Source organism: Phyllobates terribilis, unplaced genomic scaffold (genome assembly GCF_046119375.1).
Source record: "Phyllobates terribilis strain yellow unplaced genomic scaffold, ASM4611937v1 Scaffold_801__1_contigs__length_655404, whole genome shotgun sequence".
NCBI lineage: Eukaryota > Metazoa > Chordata > Amphibia > Anura > Dendrobatidae > Phyllobates > Phyllobates terribilis.
In genome coordinates, this window is record NW_027363561.1 from 140,438 (window position 1) to 157,000 (window position 16,563).

Genomic DNA, 16,563 nt, shown 5'->3' on the forward strand with positions numbered 1-16,563 from the left:
ACCATGTTGCATTTAGAGAGTCTCTGTGTGCCCAAACATTGGAGCTCCCCCACAAGTGACCCCATTTTGGAAACTAGACCCCCCAAGGCACCTATCTAGATGCATAGTGAGCACTTGGAACCCCCAGGTGCTTCACAAATTGATTCGTAACAATGAAAAAGTGAAAAAAAAAACACTTTTTCATTTTTATGAATCAATTTGTGAAGCACCTGAGTGTTCCAAGTGCTCACAATGCATCTAGATAGGTGCCTTGGGGGGTCTAGTTTCCAAAATGGGGTCACTTGTGGGGGAGCTCCAATGTTTGGGCACACAGCGGCTCTCCAAACGCAACATGGTGTCGCTAACAATTTGAGCCGATTTTCCGTTAAATTTGTTAGAGGACACCATGTTGCATTTAGAGAGTCCCTGTGTGCCCAAACATTGGAGCTCCCCCACAAGTGACCCCATTTTGGAAACTAGACCCCCCAAGGCACCTATCTAGATGCATAGTGAGCACTTGGAACCCCCAGGTGCTTCACAAATTGATTCGTAACAATGAAAAAGTGAAAAAAAAAACACTTTTTCATTTGTATGAATCAATTTGTGAAGCACCTGAGGGTTCCAAGTGCTCACTATGCATCTAGATAGGTGCCTTGGGTGGTCTAGTTTCCAAAATGGGGTCACTTGTGGGGGAGCTCCAATATTTGGGCACACAGCGGCTCTCTAAATGCAACATGGTGTCCGCTAACAAATTTAACGCAAAATTGGCTCAAATTGTTAGCGACACCATGTTGCGTTTGGAGAGCTGCTGTGTGCCCAAACATTGGAGCTCCCCCACAAGTGACCCCATTTTGGAAACTAGACCCCCCAAGGCACCTATCTAGATGCATAGTGAGCACTTGGAACCCCCAGGTGCTTCACAAATTGATTCGTAACAATGAAAAAGTGAAAAAAAAAACACTTTTTCATTTTTATGAATCAATTTGTGAAGCACCTGGGGGTTCCAACTGCTCACTATGCATCTAGATAGGTGCCTTGGGGGGTCTAGTTTCCAAAATGGGGTCACTTGTGGGAGAGCTCCAATGTTTGGGCACACAGGGACTCTCTAAATGCAACATGGTATCCGCTAACAAATTGAATGGAAAATCGGCTCAAATTGTTAGCGGACACCACATTGCGTTTGGAGAGCTTCTCTGTGCCCAAACTTTGGAGCTCCCCCACAAGTGACCCCATTTGGAAACTAGACCCCCCAAGGCACCTTTCTAGATGCATAGTGAGCACTTGGAACCCCCAGGTGCTTCACAAATTGATTCGTAATAATGAAAAAGTGAAAAAAAAAACACTTTTTCATTTTTACGAATCAATTTGTGAAGCACCTAGGGGTTCCAAGTGCTCACTATGCATCTAGATAGGTGCCTTGGGGGGTCTAGTTTCCAAAATGGGGTCACTTGTGGGGGAGCTCCAATGTTTGGGCACACAGGGACTCTCTAAATGCAACATGGTATCCGCTAACAAATTGAATGGAAAATCGGCTCAAATTGTTAGCGGACGCCACATTGCGTTTGGAGAGCCCCTCTGTGCCCAAACTTTGGAGCTCCCCCACAAGTGACCCCATTTTGGAAACTAGACCCCCCAAGGCACCTTTCTAGATGCATAGTGAGCACTTGGAACCCCCAGGTGCTTCACAAATTGATTCGTAATAATGAAAAAGTGAAAAAAAAAACACTTTTTCATTTTTACGAATCAATTTGTGAAGCACCTAGGGGTTCCAAGTGCTCACTATGCATCTAGATAGGTGCCTTGGGGGGTCTAGTTTCCAAAATGGGGTCACTTGTGGGGGAGCTCCAATGTTTGGGCACACAGGGACTCTCTAAATGCAACATGGTATCCGCTAACAAATTGAATGGAAAATCGGCTCAAATTGTTAGCGGACGCCACATTGCGTTTGGAGAGCCCCTCTGTGCCCAAACTTTGGAGCTCCCCCACAAGTGACCCCATTTTGGAAACTAGACCCCCCAAGGCACCTTTCTAGATGCATAGTGAGCACTTGGAACCCCCAGGTGCTTCACAAATTGATTCGTAATAATGAAAAAGTGAAAAAAAAAACACTTTTTCATTTTTACGAATTAATTTGTGAAGCACCTAGGGGTTCCAAGTGCTCACTATGCATCTAGATAGGTGCCTTGGGGGGTCTAGTTTCCAAAATGGGGTCACTTGTGGAGGAGCTCCAATGTTTGGGCACACAGGGACTCTCCAAATGCAACATGATATCCGCTAACAATTTGAGCCGACAATTTGTTAGCGGATATCATGTTGCATTTGGAGAGTCCCTGTGTGCCCAAACATTGGAGCTCCCCCACAAGTGACCCCATTTTGGAAACTAGACCCCCCAAGGCACCTATCTAGATTCATAGTGAGCACTTGGAACCCCAGGTGCTTCACAAATTGATTCATAAAAATGAAAAAGTGTTTTTTTTTTCACTTTTTCATTTTTACGAATCAATTTGTGAAGCACCTGGGGGTTCCAAGTGCTCACTATGCATCTAGAAAGGTGCCTTGGGGGGTCTAGTTTCCAAAATGGGGTCACTTGTGGGGGAGCTCCAAAGTTTGGGCACAGAGGGGCTCTCCAAACGCAATGTGGTGTCCGCTAACAATTTGAGCCGATTTTCCATTTAATTTGTTAGCGGATACCATGTTGCATTTAGAGAGTCCCTGTGTGCCCAAACATTGGAGCTCCCCCACAAGTGACCCCATTTTGGAAACTAGACCCCCCAAGGCACCTATCTAGATTCATAGTGAGCACTTGGAACCCCAGGTGCTTCACAAATTGATTCATAAAAATGAAAAAGTGTTTTTTTTTTCACTTTTTCATTTTTACGAATCAATTTGTGAAGCACCTGGGGGTTCTAAGTGCTCACTATGCATCTAGATAGGTGCCTTGGGGGGTCTAGTTTCCAAAATGGGGTCACTTGTGGGGGAGCTCCAATGTTTGGACACACAGGGGCTCTCCAAACGCAACATGGCGTCCGCTAACAATTTGAGCCGATTTTCCATTCAATTTGTTAGCGGACACCATGTCGCGTTTGGAGAGCCCGTGATGTGCCTAAACAGTGGAGCTCCCCCACAAGTGTCCCCATTTTGGAAACTATACCCCTCAAAGATTTTATTAAGGTGTATAGTGAACATTTTGAACCCAGAGGTACGGCACATTATTTGTTTACATTAGGTCATCATATTGAATAAGTTTTCATTATTCTTGAGCGCAAGTGCTCGCTACTTGAGTTTGCATCGGGTACTCAGGTATGCACCATGTACAGCGTGTGCTCGAGTGACATGCTCGAGTCCCTGCTCCGCATGTTTCACGGTTATTAGACACCCAAAAAAAAACATGCGGGGATCGCTCGTGCATGGCAGGCAATCCCCGTAAAGTTTTTTGGCCGCGAAGCATATGGGGCAGAGACTCGAGCATGTCACTCAAATACCCACGATACTAAATGCATACCAGAGCACCCGATGCAAACTCAAGTAGCGAGCACTTGCTCTCAACACTAGTCGCCATATCGTCATCTTTTTTTCTTACTTTTGAAAAAAATCCCAACCCCAGCCCTAACCCTAGCACAACCCTAGCCCCAGCACAACCCTAGCCCCAGCACAACCCTAGCCCCAGCACAACCCTAGCCCCAGCACAACCCTAGCCCCAGCACAACCCTAGCCCCAAACCCAGCCCTAACCCTAGCCCAATCCTAACTCAAGAGTTTATTTTTGACGCCGTTCCTTGTGCGGTATAAGTGATTAGACGACTTTATTCTTCGGGTCGGTGTGATTACAGCAATGCCAGAATCATATGGGGTTTTTATGACTGACAGCTGTCACACACTAAAAGACGCATTTTTTGTAAAATCTAGTTTTTGCATCGCCATATTTTGAGAGCTATAATTTTTCCAAATTTTGGCAGACAGTCATGTGACGGCTCGTTTTTTGCGGGATGACTTGACGTTGTTATTGGTGCCATTTTCAGGCACGTGACATTTTTTGATCGCTTTCTATTCCGATTTTTGGGAGGCAGAATAAACAAAAACCAACAATTCAGGAATTGTTTTTTTTTTTTTTTTTTTATTCTGTTCCGCGTGTGGTAAAATTGATGAGGCAGCTTTACTCTTCGGGTCAGTACGTTTACAGCGGTACCACATTTGTATAATTTTTCTATGTTTTGGCGCTTATACACAATAAAAGCTATTTTATAGAAAAAAATATTTTTTAGTATCGCTTTATTCTGAGAGCTATAACTTTTTTATTTTTCGGCTGATGGAGCTATATGGCGGCTTGTTTTTTGCGGGACGAGATGACGTTTTCAGCGGTATCATTTTTATTTATATGCGTCTTTTTGATCGCGTGTTATTCCACTTTTTGTTTGGCGGTATGGTGATAAAGCATTGTTTTTTGCTTGGTTTTTTTTTTTTTTTTTTTACCGTGTTCACTGAAGGGGTTAACTAGTGGGACAGTTTTATAGGTCAGGTTGTTCCGGACGCGGCGATACCAAATATGTGTACTTTTATTGTTTTTTTTTTATTTTTTTTATAATAATATTTATTGATGGGTACATTATATTTTTATTTTTGGTGTATTATTTTTTTTATTTTTTTATAATATTTTTGCACATTTTTTTTTTTTTTTTTTTCCACTTTCACACAGTTTATACACTTTATTACTTTGTCCCACTCTGGGACTTTCACTTTTTTTTTTCTGATCGCCTGCATGGCACAGGAATGGAGCACCATCCCTATGCCATGAAGGCTGTCAGAAGTGCACAGTGTGAAGATTGCTTGGAGATGCACTGCGCATGTCCAAGCAATCTTCCTGCTCTCTGGTGACCCGGATGTTGTCATGACGACATCGGGTCGTCATGGCAACACCCGGGAAGCCTTTGCAGACTGCGCTGGAAGCCGGAAGAGGAGGTGAGTATCGGCGATCACCTCCCCTTGCCCCCGCAATGCCGCGATCGACTTCGATCGACTTCGATCGCAGCATCGCGGGGGTTAATGTGCTGGGAGCGGTGCGTGACCGCTCCCTGCACATAGTACCGGGTGTCAGCTGTGACAATCAGCTGACACCCGGCGGCGATCGCGCCCGCACAGCCTGTGTGCGCGCGCGATCGCCATGACGTACTAATACGGGTCTGGCTCTTAAGTCCCAGGGCACAGACGCGTATTAGTACGTCAGATGTTATTAAGGGGTTAAAGAAGGGGTGCACCGGTCCTGGAGATACTGCAATACCAGGTCAATGCGTGGAGTGGACAGAGCAAGCTCTTTTTCCATCTCCCTGTTCTAAAAATCCATTTAATATATGGTCCCCAGATAGGGGACGTATCAGATATTAAACTGATAAGAACAGATTTTTTTTTTTTTTTTTTTTTTAAAACCACTCAGGTTTAGATATAAGCAAACAGTTAACCAGACTTCGTCATAAGTTATACTGCCACTTCATAAACATCATTGTGGTTTCTTTATTAAAGTATTATTCAACAAAAATACAAACAAGTAATCCTATGCCAGAGAAATTTCCAGAAAAATTATCAACGGTATTTAACCATATCCTGCCACTTAAGGTATTTCCACACACCTTCAGAATCTGTTCCACCACCACTACCTTCTCTTGTATCCCACAAATAGATTACATATAGTCTTGCTAAGATCAACCTAATACAATCATTTACTGTTAAATTTACTCTTTTAAACACACACAAATTTCTCACATCCCACAAGCTCTCCTGCACACACACCATAATAAACCACATCATCCTTTCAAGGCCACGACGACTAGCACCAAAACCAAACATAGCCACTCTCCAATCAATAAACTTCACACCAGCAACCCCTTTACACAGTCCACCCACACCTTTCCACACATCATACGCAAAATTACAATCCCACATAAGGTGCCTCACCGTCTCATTCGCTCCACAACCATCCCTTGGACATACTGCAGATCTTATGAGATCTCTTTTCTTCTGAAAATCCCTCACTGGCAAAATATTATGAAGGCCCATCCATACTATATCTCGCTGTCTATTCGACACACCTTGAATGCTTAACTTCTTCCATACCCGCGCAACTTCCATAGAACGCAATCCCACCACATTACTCTCACACTCATTCACACACATCTTCCCCATCACCTTCTTAACCAACATAAAGTCTTTCATTGCAACTGCTAACAAATCATTCTTCCTCACAAACTTCTCAATCAAACCATACCACTCAGGACACTTAAAAGCAACAGGCACATTCTTATCACGCTTCACCCAATTCAGACCATACAGCATCCATCCAGCCAAATACTTACACATAAATGCCCCTTTATTATTCTTCCCAATCAAAATGACCGTAGTCTTAATAAAATGCAATGTTAGAAACACTTCAATATTCGGAAACTTCAGTCCCCCATACAAATATTGCTTAAACAAAATCTCTCTCTTAAGTCTTTCCATCCTACTGCCCCAAAAAAACACAAAAATTAGTTTCTCCACTTTTTTAATTTTCCTATAGGGCACTGGAAAAATACAAGAAACATAAAGCAAAATAGGGAGAATAACAGCCTTAATAATAAGAACCTTCCCTACCAAAGACAAAGAACGTAACTTCCAAAAATTCATCTTCCGCACAATCCGCTCACCACATTCATCCCAACTCTCATAACCTTTCAAATCATCATTAAAAAAAACTCCCAACACTTTAATTGCACCATCCACACCAGCCACACCATCCATCTTAATCCTATTGTCACCAAAACATTTAAACATGCATTTGTTCCAATTCACACGAAACGCTGACGCGCCACAAAAAAAATTCAACAACAATTTTACTCTCTCCATAGAGGCCACACTCTCACTCACCACTACTACATCATCCATATATCCTAAGACTTTCACAGTCATTCCACCACTCCCTGGCACTAACAAACCACGCACCACTTTCTCTTTCCGAATCATACACAGCAGTGGCTCAATCACACACACAAATAATACCGGTGAAATGGGACAACCTTGCCTCACACCAGACCTAATACACACTTTCTCACTCAAAAACCCATTCACCAGAAATTCACTCACCACCTCCCCATACAATCCTCTCACGGCACGCACAAATTTCTCCGGAAAACCCATTCTACGCAAAACCTCAAATAGAAACACATGAGACACGCGATCAAACGCCTTTTCAAAGTCAACAGCCATCACCATACACTTCTGCTTTCTTACTTTACAATCCCACAACACATCTCTTAAAAGACACAGATTATCCGTCATACATCTACCAGGCACTGCACACACTTGATCTTTACCAATCACATCAGCTACAACCACACGCATCCGACACGCCAAAATTTTACTGAATACCTTGTAATCGGCGTTCAGAAGCGTAATTGGCCTCCAATTACTCAAACACCTTTTATCCCCTTTCTTATGGATTAAGACCACCACTCCCTCCTTCATTGAACCCGCAAGCATCCCATTCTCCCACATAAACTGACACACTTCCACTAAATCCATACCCATCACTTCCCACATCATAACATATAGCTCCACAGGCAAACCATCCTTCCCAGGCGTCACATTTTTCCTTGCACCAAACACCGCTTTCTTAACTTCCTCCTCAATCACTGCCTCACATAGACCAGAACATCCATCCTTATCCACCTTACAATCCAAAGTCTTAAGCACTTCTTCTTTCAAACTCTCATCCACCCACTTCCTGCCAAACAACTCAGCATAAAACGTGACCACTTCCTTCATTACATCCTCCCCACTCACACAAACACCACCCACATCAAAAATCTCCTCCATACCCTCCTTCTTACCATTTATTTTTTTAAAGAAATATCTTGAACACTTTTCATCTTTATCAAGATGGACCACCTTTGACCTAAAAATTATTTCCCTTCCCTTCCTCTCCAAAGTCCTCTTCAAATCCTCTCTCGCACTTCTTAACAAATCATCCACATCCACACCACACATCCTCATTTTCTCCAGCCATTCCACCCTCATCATTAAATCTTTATATTGACTCCTAACCATGGCAGCCTTTTTATAGCCCCATCGACGAAAAAACTTTTGCACTTCATACTTCATCCAATCCCACCACACCAACACACTTTCAAACTTACTCTTTTGAGATTTACACCAACTATATTTTTTCTTAAAATCATTCACAATTCTCTCATCCTCAAGCAAACTCACATTCAATTTCCACACACCTCTCCCATGCACCCGCCTTAAATCCCCTCTAAACTCACCTTTCAGGCACACATGGTCCGAAAAAGGAACTGAAAATTGAGAAAAACCATCACATATTATATTTTTAGAAAAAAACATCCTATCAATCCTAGATGTTATCCCACCCCTGTCAGCTTTATAGGTTGGTGGTGGTGGCTTCCCCAAATAAACCTCAGCAGCATCAAAAAAGAAAAAATCAGAAATAATGTTTGCCAATTTTTTTCCTGAGGCATCAACTTTCCCCTCAGTTACACAGTTAAAATCACCTGTTACTATCACAGGGATCCTACCAGGTAATTCTAAACATAATTTATCTAATAAACTTAACCTGTCTTCTTTTTTGTAGGACCATAAATATTTATAATTTTAACTTTCCACCCCCTCCCACACACAACTGCAGAGATGCAACGACCCACCTCTATTACCTTATAATATTCAAAAACAAAATTTCTATTATTTAATACTATCCCAACTCCATCATTTTTATTCCCACTAGAGCCAGACCAGATATGCTGGCCATATGGCCAATCAGCGTCTTCCAGGGGTTCTTCTATACCACACTCCTGTAGACACATAATATCAAAAGAATGGTTATGTAAGAAGTCCAGAATCACAGATCTTCTAACTCTAGACTTTAAAAGTCTTACATTAAGGGACGCAATGTCCCAATTTGGTTTAGAGACCATTCTTTGGCTCAAAAAACAGAAACACCAGTCTCAGCAAAAAAAACATGCCTTCCTTATCCTTTGTCATCCGGCGAACTCCCACTTAGCTGAAAGATAGTGGACTCCAAATTCTCCTCCAGGTAAGCCGTTGACGCAGGAGAAAGAGAAACCACTGGGTAATCCCGCTCACTCACCGGACTTGCCACGCATTGGCTACTTGATGGTTCAGACAACCGGGCCCTTTTATTCTTAGCGCGGTCCGGTTCCTCAGAAGACCTCACCCCAGTCTCAGTGAAGTCTCCTTGACCTCCAGCTCCCTCTTCATCCATACTTTCACTGCTCCAACTGAGAGCCGGGTCCCCTGGGATTTCCAAGGCTCCCTCACGTTCTTCACAAAAGGAGTCAATGAAACCCCCCTGATAGGAAGAAATGTCCATCTCAGCTGCCAGAACCTCTTCCACTCTCCCGGGCTCCACCAGTAGGTCAGCAGACGCCCTCACTGGAGCAGTCTCCACACGCTGTTCCACTACCTTCACCCTGGAAGAAACTGCGGCCTCAGGTGCCACACTCTTAGGCCTCAGAGAGTTCGAGACCACCTCAGAGTATGCCCTTGCCTTGCCCTCGTTCGCACGACGAGTACAATCCTTAAAGGCATGCCCCTCCATACCACAAGCATTGCAAACAATTGGATTGGTACAGTCCTTAGCAACATGCCCACTTTGGTTGCACTTGGAGCAAACAGGCACAGCAGTACAAACCTCTTGTAAGTGTCCGTACTTCTTACATTTCCTGCAAAAAACTGGGGCCTCAGGAAAGAAGAGAATACCCCTATCTCTCCCGATAGAGAAACTTTGGGGAGGGTAATGAACACCTCCAGGCTCCGAAAAACTTTCCCCAAATCTGACAAAATATCTGTATTTGCCAGTCCATAAGTTCTCCTCGTTCATGATTTTGTGACTGTTGCTCACAAAGTCACAATGCCTCTTAAGAAAAGTCGCAATGTCATGTTCGTGCACAAAGGGATTATACATAAATATGACTAGGGGAACATCACCTTTGGAGTACAAGACTGTAAAAGTCAAACCATGCAAGGTTGGATTCTTCTCCTGCTCCCTCAACTTCTTATACAGGTTCCGGCAAGCCGCCATAGATTGCAACACCAAGACATACCGTCCTTCTTTCCGGGATTCCTGCAGGCAGACGATGTTTTCTCTTGTCACTTCCAGGATTTTGAAGATCACCTCGTGCACCATATACGACAGATTGAAACGCTCTCTGACAGCAGCATCAACTTCAATGCGGAATGCATTGCGAACCCGATTGTCATCGGTCCCAGCATAGCGTATCTTCACGCCCATTATGATCACTCTCTCGTTCCTCCTCGTTCTCCCCCTAAAGCAGCAACCGGCTTAAGCCATCAAGATGGCGATGCCGGAAGGCCAAGGGAAAACACTCAAGGACCCCAGACAAGATACTTGGTCTTAGCCAAAAGGCCGAGAAGCGATAACCAGAATTGGTTTCAAACTACGGAGCCACCCAAGGATCCTGAAAAGTCCATTTGTGGAGATGAGCTCCTGGACTCCCGTTAAGAAGACATGTTGTCAACCTCTAGATCCCTTACATGCCTGCACTTTTCGGCTTGCTGCTGCTGCAATCCACGCGTTTTAGATCTGCATAACTCCACCTCTTTAAACACAGCACCTTCACCCCCTGCTGTTCCCACCCGCCTCAACACCGTTGGAAGGGAGGAGAACCAATTAAGGCGGGGGGTGGGGTGGAACGAGCAGCTGTCTACCCTTAGCAGGAGGGCTGCTGATTACATACCTCTCCTGCTGCTGCTGCTGCTGCTGCTGGCTGTCCAGCAGCAGACTGAAGGTGGCTGCTGCTGTGCACAGGTATATAAAGGCTCAGAGCCTATTATGACACGCGCAGCCAGCGTTCCATTGCCACATTCCATCTACTGCAGGCAGGATACCTGGCTGGCTGAATGTCGCTGAGAAGCTCACAGAGACCGCCATAAGCAACAGTTTAACAGAATGCCACAGACTAATCAACCAAACTTTTTGGGTTGGGTTCTCTTTTATAGTCTGCAGGCATTAAATGAAAGAAGTCAGTGTTCCAGCAGAGGGAGACAACGTTTCAGAAAAGGCATTGTAGCAAACCAAAAAAGAAATTTTAAGCGCAGCAGAGTAACCAGCGCACATACCTGTTAGCTCAGGTGAGTTTAAAAGGCTGCTGTTGATAACAAGGGCATTTGCTAAATAGATGGTGTGTGTGCAACAATATACTGAAAGGTCAATTATATTGTGCAGCTTATCTCACCACCTGTAGTTATTTAGGTGAAAGCTCCAAAATGCTTGCCTAATATGTCTGTTTATCCAAAAGGAAGTAAAAAGGGAGAGCTAGAAAGATAGCATTTCATTACATTACATGGCAATGCAATGCACAGTTGCTGAAGTTGAACCAAAATGAGCTTGTAATCTGGCTTCTGCAACTTTGAACATGAAAAATCCAATGAGGAGAAGAAAAGCAAAGCCAAAGAGTCCATCCCAAAATCCGACAAACAAGCAAAATGAACAAAAAACATTGAATTCAATTCTTTCTGATTTTAGAAACTGCATTAAAGAAGGGGTGCACCGGTCCTGGAGATACTGCAATACCAGGTCAATGCGTGGAGTGGACAGAGCAAGCTCTTTTTCCATCTCCCTGTTCTAAAAATCCATTTAATATATGGTCCCCAGATAGGGGACGTATCAGATATTAAACTGATAAGAACAGATACTACACTTGATCTTAGCCAAAAGGCCGAGAAGCGATAACCAGAATTGGTTTCAAACTACGGAGCCACCCAAGGATCCTGAAAAGTCCATTTGTGGAGATGAGCTCCTGGACTCCCGTTAAGAAGACATGTTGTCAACCTCTAGATCCCTTACATGCCTGCACTTTTCGGCTTCCTGCTGCTGCAATCCACGCGTTTTAGATCTGCATAACTCCACCTCTTTAAACACAGCACCTTCACCCCCTGCTGTTCCCACCCGCCTCAACACCGTTGGAAGGGAGGAGAACCAATTAAGGCGGGGGGTGGGGTGGAACGAGCAGCTGTCTACCCTTAGCAGGAGGGCTGCTGATTACATACCTCTCCTGCTGCTGCTGCTGCTGCTGGCTGTCCAGCAGCAGACTGAAGGTGGCTGCTGCTGTGCACAGGTATATAAAGGCTCAGAGCCTATTATGACATGCGCAGCCAGCGTTCCATTGCCACATTCCATCTACTGCAGGCAGGATACCTGGCTGGCTGAATGTCGCTGAGAAGCTCACAGAGACCGCCATAAGCAACAGTTTAACAGAATGCCACAGACTAATCAACCAAACTTTTTGGGTTGGGTTCTCTTTTATAGTCTGCAGGCATTAAATGAAAGAAGTCAGTGTTCCAGCAGAGGGAGACAACGTTTCAGAAAAGGCATTGTAGCAAACCAAAAAAGAAATTTTAAGCGCAGCAGAGTAACCAGCGCACATACCTGTTAGCTCAGGTGAGTTTAAAAGGCTGCTGTTGATAACAAGGGCATTTGCTAAATAGATGGTGTGTGTGCAACAATATACTGAAAGGTCAATTATATTGTGCAGCTTATCTCACCACCTGTAGTTATTTAGGTGAAAGCTCCAAAATGCTTGCCTAATATGTCTGTTTATCCAAAAGGAAGTAAAAAGGGAGAGCTAGAAAGATAGCATTTCATTACATTACATGGCAATGCAATGCACAGTTGCTGAAGTTGAACCAAAATGAGCTTGTAATCTGGCTTCTGCAACTTTGAACATGAAAAATCCAATGAGGAGAAGAAAAGCAAAGCCAAAGAGTCCATCCCAAAATCCGACAAACAAGCAAAATGAACAAAAAACATTGAATTCAATTCTTTCTGATTTTAGAAACTGCATTAAAGAAGGGGTGCACCGGTCCTGGAGATACTGCAATACCAGGTCAATGCGTGGAGTGGACAGAGCAAGCTCTTTTTCCATCTCCCTGTTCTAAAAATCCATTTAATATATGGCCCCCAGATAGGGGACGTATCAGATATTAAACTGATAAGAACAGATACTACACTTGATCTTAGCCAAAAGGCCGAGAAGCGATAACCAGAATTGGTTTCAAACTACGGAGCCACCCAAGGATCCTGAAAAGTCCATTTGTGGAGATGAGCTCCTGGACTCCCGTTAAGAAGACATGTTGTCAACCTCTAGATCCCTTACATGCCTGCACTTTTCGGCTTGCTGCTGCTGCAATCCACGCGTTTTAGATCTGCATAACTCCACCTCTTTAAACACAGCACCTTCACCCCCTGCTGTTCCCACCCGCCTCAACACCGTTGGAAGGGAGGAGAACCAATTAAGGTGGGGGGTGGGGTGGAACGAGCAGCTGTCTACCCTTAGCAGGAGGGCTGCTGATTACATACCTCTCCTGCTGCTGCTGCTGCTGGCTGTCCAGCAGCAGACTGAAGGTGGCTGCTGCTGTGCACAGGTATATAAAGGCTCAGAGGCTATTATGACACGCGCAGCCAGCGTTCCATTGCCACATTCCATCTACTGCAGGCAGGATACCTGGCTGGCTGAATGTCGCTGAGAAGCTCACAGAGACCGCCATAAGCAACAGTTTAACAGAATGCCACAGACTAATCAACCAAACTTTTTGGGTTGGGTTCTCTTTTATAGTCTGCAGGCATTAAATGAAAGAAGTCAGTGTTCCAGCAGAGGGAGACAACGTTTCAGAAAAGGCATTGTAGCAAACCAAAAAAGAAATTTTAAGCGCAGCAGAGTAACCAGCGCACATACCTGTTAGCTCAGGTGAGTTTAAAAGGCTGCTGTTGATAACAAGGGCATTTGCTAAATAGATGGTGTGTGTGCAACAATATACTGAAAGGTCAATTATATTGTGCAGCTTATCTCACCACCTGTAGTTATTTAGGTGAAAGCTCCAAAATGCTTGCCTAATATGTCTGTTTATCCAAAAGGAAGTAAAAAGGGAGAGCTAGAAAGATAGCATTTCATTACATTACATGGCAATGCAATGCACAGTTGCTGAAGTTGAACCAAAATGAGCTTGTAATCTGGCTTCTGCAACTTTGAACATGAAAAATCCAATGAGGAGAAGAAAAGCAAAGCCAAAGAGTCCATCCCAAAATCTGACAAACAAGCAAAATGAACAAAAAACATTGAATTCAATTCTTTCTGATTTTAGAAACTGCATTAAAGAAGGGGTGCACCGGTCCTGGAGATACTGCAATACCAGGTCAATGCGTGGAGTGGACAGAGCAAGCTCTTTTTCCATCTCCCTGTTCTAAAAATCCATTTAATATATGGTCCCCAGATAGGAGACGTGTCAGATATTAAACTGATAAGAACAGATACTACACTTGATCTTAGCCAAAAGGCCGAGAAGCGATAACCAGAATTGGTTTCAAACTACGGAGCCACCCAAGGATCCTGAAAAGTCCATTTGTGGAGATGAGCTCCTGGACTCCCGTTAAGAAGACATGTTGTCAACCTCTAGATCCCTTACATGCCTGCACTTTTCGGCTTGCTGCTGCTGCAATCCACGCGTTTTGGATCTGCATAACTCCACCTCTTTAAACACAGCACCTTCACCCCCTGCTGTTCCCACCCGCCTCAACACCGTTGGAAGGGAGGAGAACCAATTAAGGCGGGGGGTGGGGTGGAACGAGCAGCTGTCTACCCTTAGCAGGAGGGCTGCTGATTACATACCTCTCCTGCTGCTGCTGCTGCTGCTGCTGGCTGTCCAGCAGCAGACTGAAGGTGGCTGCTGCTGTGCACAGGTATATAAAGGCTCAGAGCCTATTATGACACGCGCAGCCAGCGTTCCATTGCCACATTCCATCTACTGCAGGCAGGATACCTGGCTGGCTGAATGTCGCTGAGAAGCTCACAGAGACCGCCATAAGCAACAGTTTAACAGAATGCCACAGACTAATCAACCAAACTTTTTGGGTTGGGTTCTCTTTTCTAGTCTGCAGGCATTAAATGAAAGAAGTCAGTGTTCCAGCAGAGGGAGACAACGTTTCAGAAAAGGCATTGTAGCAAACCAAAAAAGAAATTTTAAGCGCAGCAGAGTAACCAGCGCACATACCTGTTAGCTCAGGTGAGTTTAAAAGGCTGCTGTTGATAACAAGGGCATTTGCTAAATAGATGGTGTGTGTGCAACAATATACTGAAAGGTCAATTATATTGTGCAGCTTATCTCACCACCTGTAGTTATTTAGGTGAAAGCTCCAAAATGCTTGCCTAATATGTCTGTTTATCCAAAAGGAAGTAAAAAGGGAGAGCTAGAAAGATAGCATTTCATTACATTACATGGCAATGCAATGCACAGTTGCTGAAGTTGAACCAAAATGAGCTTGTAATCTGGCTTCTGCAACTTTGAACATGAAAAATCCAATGAGGAGAAGAAAAGCAAAGCCAAAGAGTCCATCCCAAAATCCGACAAACAAGCAAAATGAACAAAAAACATTGAATTCAATTCTTTCTGATTTTAGAAACTGCATTAAAGAAGGGGTGCACCGGTCCTGGAGATACTGCAATACCAGGTCAATGCGTGGAGTGGACAGAGCAAGCTCTTTTTCCATCTCCCTGTTCTAAAAATCCATTTAATATATGGTCCCCAGATAGGGGACGTATCAGATATTAAACTGATAAGAACAGATACTACACTTGATCTTAGCCAAAAGGCCGAGAAGCGATAACCAGAATTGGTTTCAAACTACGGAGCCACCCAAGGATCCTGAAAAGTCCATTTGTGGAGATGAGCTCCTGGACTCCCGTTAAGAAGACATGTTGTCAACCTCTAGATCCCTTACATGCCTGCACTTTTCGGCTTGCTGCTGCTGCAATCCACGCGTTTTAGATCTGCATAACTCCACCTCTTTAAACACAGCACCTTCACCCCCTGCTGTTCCCACCCGCCTCAACACCGTTGGAAGGGAGGAGAACCAATTAAGGCGGGGGGTGGGGTGGAACGAGCAGCTGTCTACCCTTAGCAGGAGGGCTGCTGATTACATACCTCTCCTGCTGCTGCTGCTGCTGCTGCTGGCTGTCCAGCAGCAGACTGAAGGTGGCTGCTTCTGTGCACAGGTATATAAAGGCTCAGAGCCTATTATGACACGTGCAGCCAGCGTTCCATTGCCACATTCCATCTACTGCAGGCAGGATACCTGGCTGGCTGAATGTCGCTGAGAAGCTCACAGAGACCGCCATAAGCAACAGTTTAACAGAATGCCACAGACTAATCAACCAAACTTTTTGGGTTGGGTTCTCTTTTATAGTCTGCAGGCATTAAATGAAAGAAGTCAGTGTTCCAGCAGAGGGAGACAACGTTTCAGAAAAGGCATTGTAGCAAACCAAAAAAGAAATTTTAAGCGCAGCAGAGTAACCAGCGCACATACCTGTTAGCTCAGGTGAGTTTAAAAGGCTGCTGTTGATAACAAGGGCATTTGCTAAATAGATGGTGTGTGTGCAACAATATACTGAAAGGTCAATTATATTGTGCAGCTTATCTCACCACCTGTAGTTATTTAGGTGAAAGCTCCAAAATGCTTGCCTAATATGTCTGTTTATCCAAAAGGAAGTAAAAAGGGAGAGCTAGAAAG

The 16,563-nt window shown here is 44.2% G+C and overlaps 4 non-coding genes and 1 pseudogene across 4 annotated transcripts; all 5 read right to left on the reverse strand.

Annotated features, from left to right (window-relative positions):
* Window positions 1–5,219: 5,219 nt before the first annotated feature.
* LOC141240225 (U2 spliceosomal RNA) lies at window positions 5,220–5,430 on the reverse strand (annotated as a pseudogene).
* A 6,110-nt stretch (window positions 5,431–11,540) lies between these two features.
* On the reverse strand, window positions 11,541–11,731 carry LOC141240270 (U2 spliceosomal RNA). Its single transcript, XR_012305538.1, has one exon. It is a non-coding gene; the product is annotated as a U2 spliceosomal RNA (small nuclear RNA).
* A 1,118-nt stretch (window positions 11,732–12,849) lies between these two features.
* On the reverse strand, window positions 12,850–13,040 carry LOC141240180 (U2 spliceosomal RNA). The gene has a single exon (XR_012305468.1). It is a non-coding gene; the product is annotated as a U2 spliceosomal RNA (small nuclear RNA).
* Window positions 13,041–14,155: 1,115 nt separating this feature from the next.
* Window positions 14,156–14,346, reverse strand: LOC141240204 (U2 spliceosomal RNA). The gene has a single exon (XR_012305491.1). It is a non-coding gene; the product is annotated as a U2 spliceosomal RNA (small nuclear RNA).
* A 1,121-nt stretch (window positions 14,347–15,467) lies between these two features.
* Window positions 15,468–15,658, reverse strand: LOC141240271 (U2 spliceosomal RNA). Its single transcript, XR_012305539.1, has one exon. It is a non-coding gene; the product is annotated as a U2 spliceosomal RNA (small nuclear RNA).
* Between the last annotated feature and the right edge of the window lie 905 nt (window positions 15,659–16,563).